At 49.6% G+C, this 22,407-nt stretch overlaps 1 protein-coding gene and 1 long non-coding RNA gene across 5 annotated transcripts in view; one reads left to right on the forward strand and one right to left on the reverse strand.

The window, feature by feature from the left end:
* The window catches only part of Nol4l (nucleolar protein 4 like), a 117,350-nt gene that overhangs the window by 33,471 nt on the left and 61,472 nt on the right, over positions 1-22,407 (reverse strand). Inside the window, exon 1 of one of the 4 annotated variants that reach the window (XM_005086073.4) lies at positions 1,378-1,517. The exons of the other annotated variants lie outside the window; for them this stretch is intronic. The gene's annotated coding sequence lies outside the window, so the exon portion shown is untranslated. Of the gene's footprint in view, positions 1-1,377; positions 1,518-22,407 lie in introns of those variants that run through there. 4 annotated transcript variants of the gene reach the window in all.
* Positions 860-8,537, forward strand: LOC110339296. The gene is made up of 4 exons (XR_002381411.2): positions 860-1,246; positions 2,485-2,792; positions 7,847-7,991; positions 8,313-8,537. It is a non-coding gene; the product is annotated as an uncharacterized LOC110339296 (long non-coding RNA).

Raw genomic sequence — 22,407 nt, forward strand, 5'->3', positions numbered from 1 at the left:
AGGAAAGCACCAACACTCTCTCCAGGCCCCAACACTGGCGTGCAGTGGGGGAAGGGGGCTTCCAGCTGATTCTGGGATAAGTAGGGCTTTATCTCAAGGGAGAATCTATTTCAGGCCACAGTCCTCAGAAAGAGGGGGAAATCACAGAGTCCAAACACCATTTCAGGTGAAATCAGGAGGTTATTCATCTCCCCTCAGACCAGACAGAAAGAAAAATCAATGTTTTAGAAGGGGAAAGGGTTCCATTTGAATTAATGGGTTTGTGGCTTCTCCATTGATCTGCGCCTCTTCACACTTTCTTTTTGTGCTTTTGTGCTCTTGAGGGAGAGAGGAGGGAGAAGGGAGTTGCAGGGAGGGGGCTCTCGGTAAGGAAAAGGACAGTCTAACCTTAACCTTTCTCCGGGAATAATGCTAATTAGTGAGGTTTAATGAGAACTTCCCCCAGGAAGCTCGGCCTGGCAGAGGAGGTCGGAATCCCGGCAAACGCAGCTCAGAGTGAGAGTAGGGTCACTTCAGAACCCAAGAGACCGGACTAGGAACGCAATTGCTTTCTCCCCCCACACCCGGCCCCGCTCAGCCAGTGTATCCTGCCTGGGAGCCCTAGGTGAAGGGCAGCGAGCAGCAGGAGGGCGGAGGTGTAAATCCACCTTAACCCTTGCGCGCGCTCTCCGCAGGCCCCTGCGCGGTGTGTCCCTACACTAGCGGTCCCGAAACCCTTGCTTCTGCTCCGAGGGTGCACACGAGAGGGGCTGTCGGTCCCCTGGTGGAGCGACAGGAGCCTGCCAAAGTGGGCTCAACTGTGCAAACCGCGTCTCAACTCCCCGCACCGTGGCAAGGAGCCCCTCCCTGCCACTGTACGCTTCCCGTCCCCACATCCCCAAACATAGTCCACTTCCTTTCTCCCGGAGGCAGCGGCCACCGGAGTCCGGCCCCCGCCCCGCTGCCCGCGAACGTCTTCCTCCCGGGGACGCGGTGCGGAGCCCGCTGCAAACGGCGTGGCCGCGGCACAATACCGCGGCGCGGCGCGGCGCACACAATCACCGCCCCCCAGGACCGGCGGCGCGCACGGCCAGGAGTGGGGTGCGCCCGGCAGCTCCGGGCACTTGAGGCTAGGCGCACCTCTCGGCACCCCGCAGGCCGCGGAGCGCAGCCTCCGCCCCTCCCCGCTCTCGGGCACACTCGCCCGACCCCAGCCCCAGTCCACTCCACCCCGGGCCAGCAGCTCGCCTGGCGCAGGAAGCTCCCCGTGAGTCCCCCTCCTCGGAACCCCCCAGCTCCCCTAACCGCAGCTCAACGGCCAGCGGCAGGGCAAGAAGAGGGGGCGGCGGCCGAGGGCCCAGGATCAGTCCGGTCGCGGGGTCCCCCAGGACTCCGTACCTGGGCCGGCGGCGAGGCGCAGACCGGCGGTCTGGCTCTGGGAGTGAACCGGGCGGGAGGCGGTGACAGCCCCACCGCTCCAGCTGCTGCTGCTGCTGCTACTGCTGCTGCCGCCGCGGCCGCCCGGGGAGAGGGGCTGGCACCGCTGCGGCGCGTCACTGCCCGGCCCGGGGGCGGGGGTGGCCAGGGGGAGGGCCCAGGCGAGCGGCGGCGGCGGCAGCGCCGCGGCCCGGGAGGAAGGGGGAGGGGGACACCGGGCACGGGGAGGCGGGGGAGGGGGCGGGACCGGGCACGGGGCGGGGGCCGGGGGAGGGGAGCGCCGGAGGACGCACTCAGGGGGAGTAGGAGGAGCAGCAGGAGGAGGAGGTGGAGGGGCGGGCGAGAGGGAAGGGTAGGCATGGGGGGGAGGGGGAAGAGAGGAAAAGGAGGCACCCAGGGAAGAGGGGAGAGGAGAAAGGAGAGTGGGGGGGGGGAGAAGAGGAGGAAGGAGGGCTTGCTGGGCCAGGTATGAGGACCAGGGCGCGCTGGACGCGCTGCCGTGCACTACTGGGTAGAGCTCTCTTAAGCGAGAAGAGCCTCGAGGAAGATCCCAGGGGGCGTGCAGCCCAGGAAAGGAGGCGATGGGAGCTGGGCTGGCCCCTGGCTCCCAGAGGCTGCGGACTTCAAGTCTTGGGGCGGGGTGGGGGCGTACCCTGCAAGCTGTCTGCGTTCAGGCCAGGAGAGGGAGACTTGGCCCAAAGAAAGTGACTAAGGCAGGCATCGTCGGGAACTCTTGGTGCCATGGGGCCTCCAGATAGCCTTCGACCTTATGCGTCTCTCAATCCCGGGCGACGCGGGTGCTCGTCGGGTAGGGTTGAGGAACCCAAGGATTCAGCCCTAGTTGGTCTTAGTAGGACCCTGACAAGGAAAAGCCAGGCACGTGGTCGACTCTTGGTCAGGCCCCCGCCCACACCCCAGGGCCCCCTTTTCTCGATCAAGTTCAAGCTTGAGCTCCTCGGCACCCTACCCACGGGCCGCCTCCTCCCCTCCCCTCCCCTCCCCTCGCCTCCTCTCTATTCCGCACCATCTCGCCTCTCACTCTTCCTTTGTCTCTTTCCCACCACTTAGTTTGCACCCGCCTCTGCACCCCTCCTCTCCGCCCCGCCGTCAGCTCCAGTGTCCAGGCTGCGCTCACCTGTTCGACCCAAACATTCCGGCGACCCGGAGCGCCCGCCGCCCGCTCGCTCCCGGCTCCCTCTGAAGGCCCCCGCCCCACTCCGCGGGTCATTGTGCTCCAGCCGACCACACGGTGCCGGCTCCTTACGGCGCTCTGGCTACAGTTGTAAAGTCATCGCATAATATCAAGAATGCTGCCCAGACCTGGGCGCGCACAGTACTCAGGGACTCAGCAGGAAAAGGAAGACGCACGACCCAAGGTGAGATCCTCCACAGGGCAAACAGACCTTCCGCCTCGGCTTCAGGAGAAGATAGAATAGGGCAACGCGAGGTGGCAGAGGGATACCCTGAACCTCCGGGCAACCTCAGCTCTCCTGCGACCTAATAAGCTATCTCCTTACAGCAGAATTAAAACATCGGTAGAGAAAAATGGGTTAGGGGCGAATGCCCCCCAGAACTCCCCACCACCAAGTCCAAAAAGCAGGTTAGGATACATGGGCCTCAAATAAAGCTTTTGCTTTAACAAGGATAGCGAGAGAGACGTTAGTGTAATTCTGTGGGGAGATGCCCCGCCCCCAAAAGAAACCCAATAACGAGCCCACCTCCTGGTTCCTCTGAGGAGGAAGGGCAATTTTTACAGATTCCTTTACAACTCATTAACAGTGGACCCAGCAGAGGATAGCAAACGAGACAGCCACCGCGATTATTTGTAATTTTGAAACAGACTGCCTTTAACCCTCCAACTTTTCTTTAAAAAGCCCCTTTCTTTCTTCCTCTGAAAGCTTTTCATTGTGAACAATCTATGATAGACAAGACTCCCTCTACAGGTTTGATCTGTAATTACAACCACAGGTTCGGAGCTCCCTGTTGACGGATTAGAAAAGATGACAACACTTCAAATTAACAGCACATAGACTTCATTCTGCACACGCTAAAGATTTTACTGTCAATATGAAACTGACGCTTAGAAAAGAGGGATTTAGGCGTGTTGCTCATTAGCGCCTTTTACTCCTGAAATTAAATGTGTTTTCAAATCAATTCACCAATAATTCACTTCTCCTACTTTCTCTGTTAGACCTTTACTTCTCATCCACTGGGGTGTGGGAGTCTGGGGTCACAACTCTATTCAGTCCATCTAGGGCAATGTGGGCGTTTCCAACACAGAAGCTGTCCTTCGTTGCTCTGAATGAGATAATTTGGGCTCAGGATTTCCTGCCTCTTTCCAACACATTTCTTGAAACCTTTGACCTTGCCTGGCCTGAGTCACTATAGCAGTGGTGGACATCTGGTCTTGAAATATAAAGGCAAAGGCAGCTTAAGTTCAAAGGTGGAATTGAACCCAGATAACCCACCTCTCCTCAGACTAATAAAAGAGAACACTGTAGCTCAGGAGGGCAGGCAGGACTGTCTCCTGAAGGCACCAAGTGTACACTCATTTACCAAGCTCTCAATAAAACATCCCAAGCGCCAGGGCCCACAGACTCAAGGAGCCTGCCAGGCTCTTCTGCATGCCAGGAGCCTCCCAAGCTTTGTCCCCCACAGGGGCTTCCCCTCCTTGAGGAACCCTGAGCTGGTGGTTTTCAGTGTCCTTGTCCCTCTGGCTGTAAAGTGGCCACAGTGTGGGTCTCCACAAGGAATTAGGTGACCTACTTTACTGACCAAGAATTCTCCCAGTTCCCAGTGTGGGGAGGGTTCCACAGCAAGAAAAACAACAACAAAACATGGGTCCTTATTCCTGTCCCCCTTCATGTCAGCTCCAGGCTCAGCAGCAGGCACTCTTGGAAACAGATGTTAGAGGCATCTGCTTTGTGGACCACGCCCCCAAAGCAGAGGCCTGGCCAGGGGACGTGAGGAAGGACAGAAGCTTGGCTCAGCCAGAGTGGACACTGTTCAAGCATCTGAAAGCACTGAGAAGTCAATGATCACCACCAATTACTTGTTAATGACAGAAGGAGACTACCTGCCCACTAGGGTGGTGGAGCATTCACCTTGCCAAGCCATCAAGGCAGCTGCCCGCAGAGGGCAGACCTGACTCTGAGCATCTTCTGGAGATGGTAGAAAACAGCACCAGTGTTGCTTATTCTCTGTGCCAGCCCCCTCCCCCAAAAAAGTTTGAATCTAAAGAAATCCAGAAAGAGGGCTCTTCAAGGACAAGTAGTGTTGGACTATTCAAAAAAACAATCATGGGCTGGGCGTTGGTGGCACACACCTTTAATCCCAGCACTCAGGAGGCAGAGGCAAGTGGATCTCTGTGAGTTTGAGGCCAGCTTGGTCTACAGAGCGAGTTCCAGAACAGCCTCCAAAGCCACAGAGAAACCCTGTCTCAAAAAACAAAAACAACAACAACAAAAAAGACCAATCACGAGTGGGGGTGTGGAACATGCCTGTAATGCTAGCTACAGGAAGCAGGGCAGGAGCATTACTCCCAGTTTGAGGCCAGTCTAGTCTGCATGTCCATGTCAAGATGTCAAGATGCTATCCCCAAAACCAAAATAACAGGGCGGTGGTAGTGCATGCCTTTAATGGGGGGTGGGGGAGCTACCAGGGGCAGGAGGATCTCTTGAATTTGGATCTAGTTCTAGTACAGCCTCCGGGATTGTTAACGCAAAGAAATCCTGTCTTACCCCCCCCCAAAAAAACAAAGACCATTTATTGCCGTAAGTCTAACTATTAGAAATGATGAGGCTAAGGAAAAACCCAGCTAAATGTAACATGTGCATTCCAGTTGGACCCTGGGCATAGGGTACAGGTACAGGTAGAGAGAAAGACAAAGTGAGGACAGAGTGAAGGGAGAAGATGGCTGCGAGGAGGGTCAGCTGCTCTCAAGGAGTAACCCAGCACGCTCCCTGACCCTAGTCAGCAGAGACTGGCAGCTGGGTGAAGACCTTGAGGCAGGGCCTTTCAGGCAGATTCAGCAACTGGTATAAAAGTCCCAGGAGCAGTGGGGATGAGTGTTACTTCAGCAAGGGGGACTAAGGGAGGGTGGGAGATGAGCATGGCAGGGTCATGTGGGGTCATAGAGGAGCAAGTGTGCTGAGCCTGTATACAGCTGAGAGGTATGGGATCTCATCTGGCCTGCTGAGGTGATGCATGCTCAGCTAAGTTTCCAGATCAGGGCAGATGGGGGTTAGAGGACACAAAAGGGGCAGCGGGAGGGCAATAGAACACAAGATGTCCAGCCAAGACTGGAGCCCAGATCTTTGGGAGACACTGGCCTAGCAAGTATGAGACTGGGTTCTCATCCCAAATACCTCAAAATAAACTAAAAGAAAGGATTTAGCCCAATGGGACCAATTCAAGCTCTAACACCACATAAATGTTGGCACCAGGCTTCAGTCTCTGTAGGTCTCATTTCCCCAACTACAAAGTGAATCATAAGATAGTATGTTCAGCCCAGTACTTGACAGAAAGTCTTGTGCTTTGACATTAGAAACCCAAAGGCTGTGATATATCTTGGTTGGTAGAGTACTTATCTAGTATATGTAAGGTCTTGAGTTCACTCTCTAGCACTGTATAAACTGGACATGTCCATAACGCAGCACTCAGAAGGTAGAAGCAGGAAGATCAAGAGTTCAAGGTCATTACTGCCTACATGGCGAGGTCAAGGCTAGACTGGACTAGAGACACTCCATAAAGTGTGTGTGTGTGGAGAGGGGAGCTGGCAAGAAGACTCAGTGGGTAAGAGTGTGTGTTTTCAAGCCTGATGACATCCATTCAATCCCCTGAATCTCTGTGTGAAAGGAGAGAACTCACACATTGCCCTCAATCCCCACACACAAGTACTGTGGTATGCACACCCCCCCAAATAAATGTGGTTTTGTTGTTGTTTAAAAAAATAAAAAACGAACTATGGAGATGGCTCAGTGGATAAAAGTACTGTGCCTAATTTTACGTCACCTTAACACAAGCTAGTGAGTCATCTGAGAGGAGTTATTTTAATTGAGAAAATGCCTCTGTAAGATCAAGTCTTAGGCAAGCCTCTGGGGCATTTTCTTAGTTACCGGTGAGGAGAGCCCAGCTCATTGTGGGTGGAGCCATCTTTGGGCTGGTGGTCCTGGATTCTATAAGAAAGTAGGCTTAGTCAAAAGGCAGTGGTAGCGCCGGTCTTTGGTGGCACACACCTTTAATCCCAGTCCTTGGGAGACAGAGGCAGGTGAATCTCTGTGAGTTCGAGACCAGCCTGGTCTACAAGAGCTAGTTCCAGGACAGCCTCCAAAGCCACAGAGAAACCCTGTCTTGAAAAACAAAAAAACAAAAACAAAAAAACAAGACAAAAAAGCCAGGTGGAGCATGCCTTTAATCCCAGCACCCAAGAGACAGAGGCAGGTGGATCTCTGTGAGATAGAGGCCAGCATGATCTACAGATCAAGTTCCAGGACAACCAAGGGAACACAGAGAAACCCTGTCTCAAAAAAAAAAAAAAAAAAAAAAAAAAAAAAAGCAGGCTGCACAAGCTATGTGGTGTAAGACTATAAGCAGTACCCCTCCATGGCCTTTGCATCAGCTTCTGCCTCCAGGTTCCTGCTCTGTTTGAGTTCCTGCCTTGACTTCCTTCAGTGATGGACCTTACCTGGAAGTGTAAGCAGAATAAACCCTTTCTTCCCCAAAATTAGTTTTGATCATGTTTTTTCATTACAGCAATAGTAACCCTAAGACAAGCACTTATATGAGCATGAGGACTTGAGTTTGGCTCTCGAGTACCCACATAAAAAGCCAGACATGGCTGTACATGCATGCCTGTAATCCTAGAACTGGGAGGTAGGAATTGGAGACACCAGCCTGTCCAAAACCAGTGAGACCCTGTCTCAAGGGAACATGGCAGTGAGCAAGGGACACCTCCATGAACACGCCTGTATTCATGTATTCATGCATGCATGCTGGGGGGGGTGTGCCTTACCTTCTGCTGCCTTTTAATTTTTGGTAATTGTGTGTTTGTTCTGTTTTTTGTTTGTTTGTGTTTTTGTTTTGGTTTGGTTTTTTGTGACAGGGTTTCTCTGTATTGTTTTGGAGGTTGTCCTGTAACTTGCTCTGTAGACCAGGCTGGCCTCGAACTCAAAGAGATCCACCTGCCTGTGCCTCCCGAGTGCTGGGATTAAAGGCATGCACCACCAAGGCCCAGCCTGTTCTGTTTTGACATACGGAAATTTTGCAGTCTTCTAATCAGGGTTAGCTGGGTTTTTTCTTCATGACATTAGAGGTGCTTTTATTCCCAAGTTTTCAGTGTTTTATCATAATTCATCTGAATTCTCTTTTTGAACATTCCACACAATTACTGAAATAGAGGTACAATTTTCTGTTTTTGTTTTTGAGATAGGTCTGAACTCAGCATTTAGCTGGAAGGATAACCCCTAAACTTTGGATCCTCCTGCCTTTACCCCCTGGGTGCTGGGGTTATAGTGTTACCATGCCTGCCGGTTTTTCATGCAATGCTAAGGACTGAACCAGGAGCTTTGTGTGAGGTAGGCAAGCACTCCACCAACTGAGATACAAGCCCAAGCCAAATTTCCTTTTGTTTTCTAAATGGTCTCATTCATATCCATCCCCCCCCACCTCCCCAGATTCTCACTGTATAGCCTCAGCCTGCTAAGTGCTGGGTAACCAAGGCCCCTATGTCTGGTCTCCTCCCCTGTCCTTCCCCTCTCCTCTTCCCTGTCCCCTCAATGTTAAGGACTACAGCCAGCACCTCCTGAAAGTGACAGAAAAGTGCTCTGCTAATGAGCTGTAACTCCAACCCTTTAAAACTATCCTAATTTTTTCCTTATTTTTCAATTTTTGACCAGGTCCACAACTGTGTAGCCCAGGCTGGTCTGAAATTTACAGCTTATTCCTCTGACTTCCAGATGCTGAACTAATACTATCTTTGCTAACACTCTGTAGAGTGCTGCTGCTCGGTGTGCATGAGGCCCTGGATTTGCTTCTCTGCACTACTCAATAAACAAAATTTAGCATCTCACCGTTATCCATTGGTTGGAAATGACATTTTAAAAATAAACTAATGTCCTATATGTTTTTTGTTTTTTGTATGGGGTTTTTTGTTGTTGTTTTTGTTTTGTTTCAAGTTTCTCTGTGTAGCTTTGGCTGTCCTGGAACTCACTCTGTAGACCAGGCTGCCTCAAACTCAAAGATCCACCTGCCTCTGCCTCCTGGCTAATAAACATGGCCAGGAGTCATGTCCCATTGGTTTTGATTTTTGGGGTTTTTTTTTGTTGTTGTTGTTTGGTTTGGTTTCTCTGTAGCTATTTCAAAGGCTGTTCTGGAACTTACTCAATAGACCAGGGTGGCCTTGAACTCACAGAGATCTGCCTGTCTCTGCCTCTGGAGTGCTGGGATTAAAGATGCGTGCCGCCACTGCCTGGCGTCTCATTATTTTTTAATTATGTCTGTTCTTTTGTATTCATCTGTCTTAGGGGACTGGAGAGATGGTTCAATGGTCCTGTTCTTACAGAGGTCCCAGGTATGGCTCCCAGCACCCATCTGGTGGCTCACCATCACCTGTAAATCCCATTGCAATTCTTCTTGCCTCCTCAGGCAGCAGACGCACATGGTGTATCTTCACACAAGTACTTACACATACACATAAAATAAAAAGAATAAATTTTTAAAAGGAATCTGTTAATATCTGATGAGGGGGCTGGAAAGATGGCTCAGCAGTTAAGAGCACTGACTGCTCTTCCCAGGTTCAATTCCCAGCAACCACATGACAACTCACAACTGTCTGTAACTCTAGTTTCAAGGAATCTGGCACCTTCACACAGACAGATATGCAGGTAAAATACAATGAACATAAAATAAAAGTAAATAATTAAAAAAAACTTGTTAAAAAATCTGATAAGGCCAGCACGCACCTCAATCCCCATAAATTCTGCCTGCCTCATAGTGGGGAATAAACCAGTATGGAGACCCCCTGGGTACAGCACCATCATGGGAAAGAAGGGAAGAGTCTTCCGAAGGGTGGGGAGAAGGTCCCTGAAAGGGTCTCTTCTCTGAACCAAAAATGGTGAGAAGTGGGAAATGCCTCATTTTACTCTACTTTGGGTTACAACTGGGGTGGAGGAGTAACTAAGTTAATCTATTTGCTCTTCACAGCAGCCAGTTTGGCTGGCTGCAACCTCCCAGCCAGTTCAGGCCCCTTGCTGAAATCTAGGGGCAGCGGTCCAATGTGCCTCCCCACTCTGCTGGCTTTCCCTGTGAACACACTGAGGAAGCCTGATTGGGGGAAACATTCCCCCAATAGCCACAGACAGCTTACACTTCCATTATTCTCCTTTCCAAAGCGCTTTAAAAAAAAAAAGGTTTATTTATGTATTTTATGTCTATGAGTATCTTGCCGGTATGTATGTATGTGCACTGTGTCTGTGCCTGGATCAGGTCAGAAAAGGGTGAATCCCTTAGAAGTGGAGTTACAGATGATTTGGAGCCACCATGCAGTTGCTGGGAACTAAACATAGTACCTCTGCTGAGAACAGTAAGTGCTCTAAACCACTGAGCCTTTTCTCCAACCCCTTAGTGCCTTGCTTTAAAATGCCCTCAAGTGCCCACTGGTCTTGTCACTCTCCTACTATGAAACCTTCTATAGCTCCCAGCTCCTGTTCTGGTGTCCAAGCTTGTGCAGCACTACTGGCCTAATCTTCTGGTCTTTTTTGAGAACTCTGCTGTGACAGCCACCATAAGACACACCCTCTGGTCTCTGATCTTGCATGTTTTCAAGTATGTGCTCCTTCTACAAACATGTCCAGGAATCATGATCAGTGCAGGTCACACAGTAGGGGATGATGGAGATGAGGTCTGTCTTTGGGTACCTGCAGCCCAGCAGGGAGGAGGACATTAAGCAGATGACCATGTGGCCTCTTGATCTGATGCTGTTCGTAGGAGGTGTATCTATCTGAGTCTGACAGTTATGGGGCCACAAGGAAGGAAGTGGTGTGTCCAGGAGGCCTCTGCTGAGGTGACATGTAAGCCGTGTTGACAGATGCCCGGGGTGGAGAGGCGTTGCTAGGTAGGAAGGTGCACAGACTGTCAACAAAGCCCCATCCACTGTCACCAAGCCTGGACCCTGCTGAACTCAAGAGTGCCAAGGTGACAGACTGGCTCTTAGGTGACAACCTGGCTGGAGGCAGATACCTGTCAATTTTGTCATAGAACGTGGAGCTAACAGTTTTCTACATTATACCTCTTGTCCCTGTCAGATAGCAAACTCGGGGACTGGGGCAGGCCCTTCAGCAACAGAGCGCTTGCATCATGGCACACAGCACTCAGACACCATGGCCCTCACTCCAGTGGAGTCTGGCTTGGTGCTGAATGCAGGCCACATGCTGGGACTCTGCGGAGTGAGTGGAGTGCCCAGGCCTCTTCTCCCTACTTCTCTGGCCCCTTGGGAGAGGCTCTACCCAGCTTAGAGCTTCCACTCCTGTGGGTGTACAGAGAGATGGTTCCTGAAAAACATACCTTAGCCAGGCGTGGTGGTAGGCCTTCAATCCTAGTGCTCAGGAGGCAGGAATACATAGTGAGACCCTGTCTCTAAAACAAAACAGAACCACTGCCGCCCTAGAGTACTCCTAGCAGTGCTGTCCCCATCCGAACGTCACCCGACTTCTGACAGCATAACCCGGTAGGAGAATGACAGTAGCCCACTGTTGCTCCATAGTGAAAGGAACAAACCAATGATGGTGTGTATGGTGATGTTCACAAGCCTGTGTGCAGGACACGGGCTGCAGCTGTCTGCAACAGGCAAAACCCAGTGTGTGCTATTTAAAGTCAGGCTAGTGATCACCTTTGCTTGTAGCAGTGACAAGGAGAGATACAAGGGTCTTTGGCGATATAGACAATGTTGTATCTTGAACCAGATACTGGTTATAGGAAGTGGGCAGTGTATGAAACTGTGAGTTGTCTCCTCTATACTCGTTGGCATATGGGTTGGTACTGACAACATGCATCCATTGAAAGCTTGAGAAAGGCAACAAGCCAAGCCAGCTCCCATGTCCTAGTCATCTAGAGCACTTTGGAACCAATTCCTGCCACCCCACAGCTTCCTACTCAGGCTAGTTGCATAGTCAGCAAACAATAAGGGTGGTGATAATAATGTTCCATGTGCAGGAAGGCTGGAGACTCTGAGAGACGAGGTGACTAAAGTCACCCAGCAGTGAGGAAGCTGGTGGGTAGAGCCATGGGGTAAAAATAGTCACAGAACTGGAAGCAAGGGGCATGCTGGGGTGTAGACCAAAGTTTGGGCCTCTAGGATGCATGAGGAGCTCTGTTAAGGTAGGACTCCTAAGCCTCACCAACTGAGTGAGGAGGACTAGTGACAGTAACAGGAGATGCCAGTCACTGGTGACAGTAAGAGTCCAGCAAAAATCAAGACCCTGTAGTATGGCCCACAGTAGGCTCCAGGACCATGGTAGACTGTCAGACCTGGGCCCTGACGACCTCAGCCTGACCATACACTAAGAACCGTTTTCTTTTCTCTGCTCCTCCTCCAACTCCTCCTTAGGATGCAGGGGATGTGCTTTCACTGACCTGACTTCATGCAGATCACTTAGGCGTTCTGAAATGGAGCCTCAGCCTTCTGCAACTGGCTTCTGGTGTCCCTGCTCTTTCCTTGGATCCTGACCCTCCACCCCCACTTTCTTTCCCGCTTCTCTCTTGTCCCAGCCAGAACGGTCTTTCGATCCAAAGGCAATGCCAAATTCAGATGAAGGCACCCAGGCCATGGCAGGTCCGGTGGCAAAGTCTAACTTACCTGGGACCTGCACAGTCCTTCCCAGTTACACAGGATAAAAAAATAAGAGTCCTCTCTTTTGCAGCCTCTTTTCTGAGTATAGAGGCACCAACATGTCTGGAGTTTGGCCTAGAGGGGCCGCAACATGACTCTGCAGCCTTCTGGGGAAGCTTTTGTTTTGCTGAACTAGCCTTGCACCACTCTCCTGTCACCTTGGATGGGATAAAATGTCAAAGCGTAAGGAAAAGTTGAACAGCATTACCCAGACACCACTGGGTCCTGCAGACCTTGCAGCAGGACCTCCATCCCTCTGGCTTCGGGAATGGAAGAATCCCATACTTTGCTACACAGGCTGTTGGTATTCTTGACTGAGACACAGGGCTTCTGTCTGGGGATGGAGCAGACAGCTGCGAAGCCAACCTCATGTGCCTTCTCTCCAGCGAAGGACTAGTAGGAGACAGTATTCAGAGCCAGGCGCCCCTTGCTTGTTCCGTGTTGTGAGGTGGGAGAAACAGTGTACAGTCCCTAAACTTTCAGATACACTGACAAGGAAGACAGCAAGCTTCCTCAGCGTGGTTCTAGCCAGGTGTGGGTGACACTCATAATCATTTTAACTGACCTCAGCCTGGTGAGGCCTGCAGTGTTTCTTGTGCTCTTGAAGAGTCTGAAGTGACTGCATCCTTCTCCCCCCCAACTTAAGACTCTTTGGGTCCTGTTAGTGGGGAAGAGCAGTGGGGCGGGAAATTGGTGGAGATGAGGAGCTGGTGGGGCTCTGGGCCTTGCCTGGATTTGTCAGTGACATGCCTGTCTGGTGGCAGCCAGCAATGCCCCAGACTCCACCACCCCATTTCCTTTGGAAAAGGGGTTCCACAGTGAAAACCAGGCTCTGATATGTGCTGGGACCCAGTCTAGACCTGCTGCTCCTCCTAGAACACAGAAGCTGCAGCCCTCAGAAGGGGAAAGTAAGGGTAGTAATGTTCAACACCAGAACCACTAGATGCCTTCACTTGCTATATCATTCCTGGCCAAGTCCTGCTCTGCTCTGGTAGCAAGCAGCATGTTAGCACACAGCACTTTGTACCCGGCTGACAAACCCTTCAAGAGCTGTCCTTGCAGGCTTCTCCTCCTCTTCTCATTCCCTCCATCCTACCCCAGGGCCTTTGTACCTGCTGTTTTCTCTGCAACAAAGCCCAGAGGGCTGTCTGGTTCTCACCAGTCAGGGCTTGGCTCACATCTCTTCAGAGATCTCCTCCTCAGAAGCATATCACCTTACTCCATTTGAACTCTCTGCCCTGACCGTCTTGCTCTCTCCTGCCTTCTCTTCCTGACTTGTTTGTCATCTCCGGCCTCCAGTGTGGAGGGTGGATAGGTTCTGTGCACTTCACTGCCAGATCCCTGGTGTTCAGTAGCTCCCAGCACTTATTAGGAACAAATGACTTCAGAGTGAATTAAGGAAGTGATTTCCTCAGATGCACACACAACAGTGGCAGTGTCATGGGGGGAGGGGCCTGGGGGCCATTCTCTCCATCTGAATGGGGGTGGCAGAGCTATCAGCCTGCTAAGGGTCTATACTGGTCCCTCTGCATTAAACAAAGCAGCCAGCACAAATCCAACCTCAAAAGAGAGTGATCCTGTTAATGATGTAAACACAGTTAGAACCAGGAAAAAGCTTGGCCTCGGCTTCTCCAGTCCACACAGAGCCATTATCTCTAATTGATCTCCAGACATCAGCTGCCGAGGCGGCTGAAACCCTCCTGTATCCTTCAGGTCTGATTACAAAGCCCTAGGCTTCTGCCCATGGCATGGAGTCAGGCTCATGAGTCCCTGCTTGCTGGGATGACAGGTCTGCCTGGGCCCCACAGGAGTGTGGGAGCCACAGGCACTGTATTCAGTGACGGCATTTAGGCGCCTTTATAGGAAGGTCTTGCCCTCAAAAAAAGATGACAAAAACCAGTTAGGACCTGAAAAAGCCCAGTGCCCCATGGAAGGAAGAGATATCCAAAAATGGGGATGAGAAGTTTTCTTCCACCAGGACAAGGGTGCAAAAACAGTATGCATTAAAATCCAGGCCTGGGGACAAGATCCCAAATTCCCATTGGGTCTCAATGATGGGTCACAAGGTCGGCTTTCAGTTTAGTGACCATCTGGACGGTTTGAGCCGCTTCTTCCTGGCCCAGCTCAGGGAAGATGCCCCCTTCCCTGCTGGAACACTCTGGTCCTTAGGGACAGAGCTGGGCTGAGCTACAGGGCTGCCTTGCAGTGGAGCTCTGGGAGGAGAGCTTCTCGCTTCATCTCTGGGACCCAGCTAGTAGGTCCTAGTCTCCATCTCAGTTTTCCTGCAGACACAGGTGAGGCATGCATGAGCTGGGCCTGCACGTGAGATATCTGATCATGGTCTACGTAGCCATGGTGCCTGTGCTAGGGAATTATGGGTACTGTAAACATTTTTTTCCTGGTTAATGAAGTTAAAAGGCTGCCTTGGAACCCTTGCATCCTGGACAGGGACTTAAAGAGCTGCCAGAGACAGCAGCCCTTTGGGCCCAGGCCATGAAAGAAAGGGGGCAGACGCTGGCTGCTTCTATTATTTTCCACATAGCTTCAGGGGTGTGGCAGGAGAGAAGGGTCAGGCCTCTGTGAACCCAGACTGTCCAAGTAAAAGCACATTCATTCTCTTGGGATATTTGGAAGTCAAAGCAAATTTCTAGAAAACACTTGAGGATATTCCATAGTATATCAATCAGGAAAGTGATGCCTCTCAGATACATTTGACAGTGAGCTTCCCACACTTCTCTCTGTCTTGCGTTGGTGGCGCACGCCTTTAGTCCCAGCACTCAGGAGGCAGAGGCAGGCAGATCTCTGTGAGTTCAAGGCCAGCCTGGTCTACAGATCGAGTTCTAGGACAGCCTCCAAAACAATACAGAGAAACCCTGTCTCGAAAAACCAAAAAAAAAAAAAAAAAAACAAAACAAAACAAAAAAAAGCCAAAAGCCAAAAGCCAAAAGCCAATAGTGGGGCTGGAGAGATGGCTCGGCAGTTAAAAGCACTTGCTTCTCTTACAAAGGACCTGGATTCAGTTCCCAGCACATGAGCACTCACAACCATCTATAATTCCAGCTCTGGGGGAACCCAGTGCCCTTGTCTGGTCTCCGAGGACACTGTACACACAGGGCGCATATACATAAACATGAAGGCAAATACTCACACACCTAAAATAAAAACAAATAAATCTTTAAAAAAACAAAAGAAAATTGCCTGTGGTGCTGAAGCCATTTTCAGGATGGCGGGGGCACTAGCTGATGACTCCAGTCAGTTGCTGAGTGAACAAGTTGCTTGGGGCCAAGTGCATTGCCTAGTTCTCACCCAGTCAAGTCAGGTGTGCCTCCCCCAGCAAGGCGAGGATCCATTAAAGAACCAAATAGCCTCTTTTCAAGCCAGTAAAACCCTGAAAAAGAAAGTCAGCAAGAGAGCATCCATTCCTGTGATTATAAAGCCTTAGTATTTAACACAGCATGGTGCAGGAACAGGCTGGTGGCAAATGCCAGTGGACTGAACGCAGATGCATTCTGACTAGACAAAAACCTGGTAAGGTATAAAGGTAGCTTCAAGGCTGTGAGGAAAATAGGTTCCTCTTCCTCCTCATCCTCATCATTTTGTGGTACTGGGGATGAAACCCAGGGCCTCTCATGTGCTAAGCAAGTGTTCTACCACTGAGATATGCCTCAGCCCTTAAATAGGTAACTTAATACAAAGATATTGAGGCAAAAAGGTTAAGCAAGATTTATATAGTACAGTATTATTAGAGTAAGCTCTAAATGAACAAAGATAATTGTTTTTCTGAGACAGGATTTCTTTGTGCAATAGCCCCAGTTGAGCCACGTGGTGGCGCACGCCTTTAATCCCAGCACTTGTTGGGAGGCAGAGGCAGGCGGATCTCTGAGTTTGAGGCCAGCCTGGTCTATAAAATGAGTTCCAGGACAGCCAGAACTGTAACACAGGGAAACCCTGTCTCCAGAAAAAAAAAAAAAAAAGAGCCCCTGTTGTCCTGGAACTTGCATTGTAGACTAGGCTGTCTTGAACTCACAGAGACAAAGATCAAATATTAAAAAATGAAAAGGTAGAGACACCTTTTCTGGTGACCTGAGTTCAATCCTGAGAACCTACAGTGCAGAGAGAGAACTGACTGGTCCCAAATGTTGTCTTCTGATCTCCATACATGTTGCAGCACATGGATATCCATACACATAAGCACACATGAAATAAATGAATAAATAATGCAATAAAAATTTAAATGAAGCCGGTCTACAAAGCTACACAGAAAAACCCTGTCTCAAAAAAATCAAAAAGAAAATGAAAATGAAAACATGTTTGTCTCTGTCTAAAAGAGAGGACACTCCAACAGCAAGCACATTTAATACCCCAATTTTATTTTTAGTATGACTCTCCAAGAAGAGAAAGCAGGCTCTTGAAAAATGACTGGTTCTGGAGCTGCAGACAGGAAAGATGAATTGAACTGGACTGTTGCAGTGCCAGGGAGTTACGGCAAACCAAGAAATCAAACCAGAGCCCAAACCAAGAGAACCAAAGAAAGCAGACCCAGAGGGGCACACATGGGAAGGGTGCAGGAGCTAGCAGAAAGGGTTCCCAGGGACGCCAACTGGAATAACCTTGACCAACAAGACAGAGGGGCACTGTCAACAGAGTGTGAATTAAGCAGCCAGGTGGCCATATGGAGGGGGACGAGGAAAGGCCAGAAAGGTGCACTGCATGGGAAGCCACGGCTCCATCAGGTCCTTCACTGTCCTCCTCAAGAATGGAACTGGCGACTCTAGGGACAAGATCCACAGACACTGCCTCAGCCAGGTGCCATCAGAGCCAACATCAGATACTGCTGACAGTCAGAAGCCGATACATGACGTGACAAAAGCACAAGTCTGTCTGTGTTCTTCCTCGGAATGACCATAAACATTAATGTTTATGTTGAGAAAGACATCAGAGAAATTCCAAAATCCCACACAGCACATGACCAGCACTCATGACAACTGTCAAGGTTATCACAACCCAAGAAAATCTCAGAAAAATGCCACAGCCCACAGGAGCACTGGACAGCTCAGTGTAATAATGTATCCTGGACAGAAAAGGCCGGTGAAGATTCAGGGAGTGTAAATAAACTTTGACTGCAGTTAACAGTGTATCGGTGTTTCAGGGTTGACTCTGGTTTGGTCATTGTAACATGTTACAAACAGTTGAAACTGCTAGCAGTGTGGAGGGAAACGTGGGAATCCCCTCATCTCAATTTTTCTGTAAATCTCAAACTCTTCTCAAACATAATCTAGCACAAGCATGAAAACATTACTAAAAGGAAACACAGGGCTGATGTGGCTTTCCTTCCTTCCTTCCTTCCTTCCTTTCTTTCTTTCTTTCTTTCTTTTTTTTTTTGAGACTCAAATGTAGAAGGTATTACAGAAAGAAGGAAGACAGCAGAAAAAGAGAGTGAATCTGAGTCCACAAAAAGAAAACAGACAAGTATTCTCAACTCAAGAAAGATCAAAAGATGCATGGCCAAGGTTGAGGGAAAGAGGCAGTGGCCAGCTCTGGGAAATCCAAGGGTAGCCAATGCAATCATGACATGCTAACTGGGTCAGCTACAAGTACTCTTGTACAGTACTAATGTAAACAATGAACAGTGATTTATCTAAACAGAGAGACACAGGTAAACTGAGGGATGGAGAAGAACTAATGAGTGTATTTACAGGAGAGTGTAAGACTTTCAAATTTCATCTCCCATGGCAAGAAATTCTTAAACAATGACAATGAAAGTCCAAATTAAAAAATAAAATAAAACGAGTGCTAGCAGTATAAACCTATTATTTAGAAACAGAAGGAAAATACAGAAGAGATGGTTGAGGGATAGGAAACGAAAAGAGGCCATCTATGTTGAGAATAAAAGCTAAAGTGGACAGGTTGGGACAGGGTCTACTGTCTTCGACAGATTGTTTTAAATGTATTCTCCTGATAAAAGTGAAAATGAAGACAAATAAACAAAAACATAGAAAAGATAAAAGGCCTTCAGAGAAGGCAAGGGCACTTCTGAGGGGCAAGCTGCCCTAGGGTCACAGGTCAGCATAACCCCCACCCCACCAAAGGAAATACTCCAAGGACCACACTTGCCTGGAGAAATCCAGGCACTGACCTTGGCTAAGGCCAGTATTTCAGTTGCTTTTGTTTTTCTTGCTGCAGCTCAAACCCTCCTTCAGAGTCTATGATCTTGAAAATATGACCACTGGTGTTCTGGGCCTCCCAAGGCAGCAAGCCAAGCCCCCTTATACAGGTCAAGGGACAAGAGGGCAATCCCAGAGGCCACAGAGGGCTGTTTTCCAGGAGACCAGGGATGGGGCGAGAGAGGACAGCTAAGTCTGGGAGCAAGTGGCATGTCCCCCACCCCAGTTCAGATGAACCCAGGGAGGAGGACAAGAGTGGCCCAGAGCCTGGCATTGGTGATGCACGCCTTTAATCCCAGCGCTCAGGAGGCAGAGGCAGGCAGATCTCTGTGAGTTCAAGGTCAGCCTGGTCTACAGATCGAGTTCCAGGGCAGCCTCTTAAGCAAAACAGAGAAACCAAAAAAAAAAAAAAAAAAAAAAAAGAAAAGAAAAGAAAAGAAAGTACATTGTTCCTGTTAGATTCAGTGGTGCTTTATGGGGGTCCTAAGGACTGAGCCAGGTCTCTGTAGGCACCAGGCAAGCTCTCTACACAGCTCCTGCTGCAGCCTTGGTCTTCATGCTTCCCAGTTGTGGGAGCTCTTCTTGGTCCCCCACCAACCCACTCTTGGGTGGGCTGAGCAACTTTGATTTCTTTTATTTTCTTCACAGGCTTAGGTTCTAATTCTACTCTCTAGAGATTGCTCTTTAAAGAGACATACTCAGGGAGCTTGAGAGATGGCTCAGGTTAAAAGCATTGGCTGCTCTTACAGAGGACCTGGGTTCAATTCCCAGCACCCACATGGAAGCTCACAATTGTCTGGAACTCCAGTTCCAGGGGGCTCTGACACCCTTATACCAACACACATAAATATTTTTTTTTAAGGGAGACACATACCTCTGAGAGACAGCTTAGTTCTTAAAAGCACTGACTTCACTTAACAGCAACCATATGGTAGCTCATAACCATCTGTAATGAGATCTGGTGCCCTCTTCTGGCCCACAGGCATTCATGCAGACAGAATACTGTATACGTAATAAATAAATCTTAAAAAAAAAGAAAGTGCTTCTGAAGTGCCCAGCCCAGTGCTTGCTGTGTTTCATATCACCTGGCTCCCTTACAAGTGGGGGTGGTAAGATGATTCAGGGGGTAAAGGCAGCTGCTGCCAAGCCTGACTGACATCCAGAGTTCAGTCCAAGGATCCACAGGGTGGAAGGGGAGAACCATGTCCTCAAGTGCCCTATGACCTCCACACTCATGCTGTGGCACACAATGCTCCCTCCACAGGCACACACAAAATAAAGAGAGAAATCTATATATGGGGGGGGCTGAAGAAAGCTCAGTAGTCAAGAACTGCTCTTGCAGAGGACCCAAGTCTGATTCCCAGCTAGTAGTTCACAACCACTTATAACTCTAGTTCCAGGGGGGCTTCCCAGGTACAAGTACACATGTTCACATATCCACAATTAAAAATAATACCTTGGGCTGGAAAGATAGGCCAGTGGTTAAGTGGGTAAGAGCACTGGCTGCTTTTCCAGAGGTCCCAGGTTCAATTCCCAGCACCTACATAGCAGCTCACAACTGCCTGTAACTCCAGTTCTGGGGGATGCCAATGCACATAAAATAAAGTTACATACATTTTTAAAAAATAATATCTTTTGGGGCTGGGTGGTGGTGGCACACATCTTTAATTCCAGCACTTGGGAGTCAGAGACAGGTGGATCTCTGAGTTTGAGTAAGTTCTACAGAGTAAGTTCCAGGACAGCCAGGACTGTTACAGAGAAACCCTGTCTCAACAAAACAAAAACAAAAACAAAAAAAAAAACAAACCAAACAAACAAGCAAAACCTATGAGGAAAGTGTATTCTTTGACTTTCAAGTGACTAATGAACAATGGAGGAGAGAAGGGTGAAGAAGGGGTGGTGGTCTGGAACCCTGCCTGGGAACAATGCCAATAGCAAGGTAGGCCTGCCCTGACCACCCATCCCCAACACTCAGAGAGTGCTCTGCACCAGGCGGATGAAAGAGGCAGGCAAAAGTTAAGGAAGGCAAGATGGTTGCATGAACAATGGAGCTCGCACCACTTCATGCAGCTCTGAGAACAGTCAAACCATTAGGAGATATTAGCACTGCTGGGAAGAGAGACAGGTGCAGATAGTCTCTCTCTGGACAGAACATCTGGGATGAGGAGACTGAGGGCAGAGCAGGGCTCCTCTTCTGCTTCTAGGAAGTGAAGTTCGCATGGGGCGGGGCAAGGTGGCCCTGCTTCCAATTGTGACTTCCATAGTGGGCTCTCCTGTCAAGCACTGCCTCTCAGGAGCAAACAGGACAACAGCGACATTGAAGGTACATGGAACTCTTGTGGAGATAGAAGTGATGTCTATTGGTGCCCCCGCCCTCACTGCTTCCTAATTTTCCTTTTTTGTTTTTTTGAAACAGGGTTTCTCTGTGTAGCTCTGGCTGTCCTGGAACTCACTCTGTAGACCAAGCTGGCCTCAAACTCACAGGGATCCTCCTGTTTCTGCCTCCTGAGTGCTGGATTTAAAGGTGTGCGTGTGTGGCTGGCTCTAATTTCCCTTCTTAAGGCATCCCTTGTTTCCAGGCAAAGCTAGCACGGTGCTCCTGAAGATGGACGGAAGTGGGTGGGGGCCGGGTGGGGATGATGGGCTCTTTATTACTGTCCTCTTGCTCTTGTGCTTTTGGGGGGTGTTTTGTTTTGTCTTATTCTTGCTACTGATTTTTCTACAGAGTCTGTGTGTTATTACAAAAGAATGAAAAAAAGAGAAAAGGTAGATGGGTGATTCTGTGACAAAGAGATATGGTGCAGTTCTCAGTGCCCAGAGCACCCTCAAGAAGGGGACTTGGAAAGGGACAGGTCAGGTGGTTCCTACTGATTGACACAGGCCCACAGTGCAGCCTGCATCCCTTCCTGAGACCTGACCTTCTCCTGGAAAGCTCTCAGCTGTTCCCTGAGAGCTCACAGCTCACCACTTTCCCTACTCTAAGAAGATAAATTTATCATCTGTACAACCAAGTGTGGCTTCAGTTCTGTATGTCTAGAAAAGAGACCCTGATAAGCAAAATCCTCTTGTTTTGAGTTTTTTAACCCAGGCTGGCCTTGAACTTGGAATCTTTCTGCCTCTGCCTTCGAAGTGCCAAGATTACAGGCATGGGCCACTACACCTGGAAGGAAATAAAACTTCTTTTTTTTTTTTCTTTTGTTTTTGTTTTTTCGAGACAGGGTTTCTCTGTGGCTTTGGAGGCTGTACTGGAACTCGCTTGGTAGTCCAGGCTGGTCTCGAACTCAGAGATCTGCCTGCTTCTGCCTCCCGAGTGCTGGGATTAAAGGCGTGCGCCACCAACGCCCGGCTGAAATAAAACTTCTTGTAGGACACTACACCCTACATTTTCAGCTCACTGTGGCCACTTTGATGACAACTCCGGGAGTCATGGTCTTTGGGGAGGTCTCTGTAGAGAGAGTGCCATTCAACTCCATATCATCTTGTATATTGAGTGGACTAAAAATATTTGCTGCACTGAATCAGACCTCAAGAAGAATCTCTTTCCTTTATGTTAATATTATCATTGGAGTTTTCTTTTGTGTGTGTTGAAGGGGGGAGGGTGTGCCAGGTGTCAGCCCCTGGTATTAGGTTTCCATATCTGACATGGAGAAAGACTAAGTTCCCAGCATATTAACTTGAATCAAACAACATGACTGACCAGCTGCAAGAAAAGCCCACGCTGCTCTCCTGTCTGCTCAGAACAAGGTGAGGTGTGCACGCATCACCCTGCCTCCCCATTGTCTCCTGGGCGTGCAATGTTGGAATCCCCGAAAGGAATGATTGGGCAGTTGCTTCTCCCAAGTGTGTGACTACCCTGACATTTTCTATCCAGGCCCCTGGTTATTGGGGACTGATTTTGCGCTCCATGTAGCTTGCATTAGCAGCTTGCAAACACTACAGGTG

Source organism: Mesocricetus auratus, unplaced genomic scaffold, assembly GCF_017639785.1.
Source record: "Mesocricetus auratus isolate SY011 unplaced genomic scaffold, BCM_Maur_2.0 Super-Scaffold_100004, whole genome shotgun sequence".
Classification (NCBI taxonomy): Eukaryota; Metazoa; Chordata; class Mammalia; order Rodentia; family Cricetidae; genus Mesocricetus; species Mesocricetus auratus.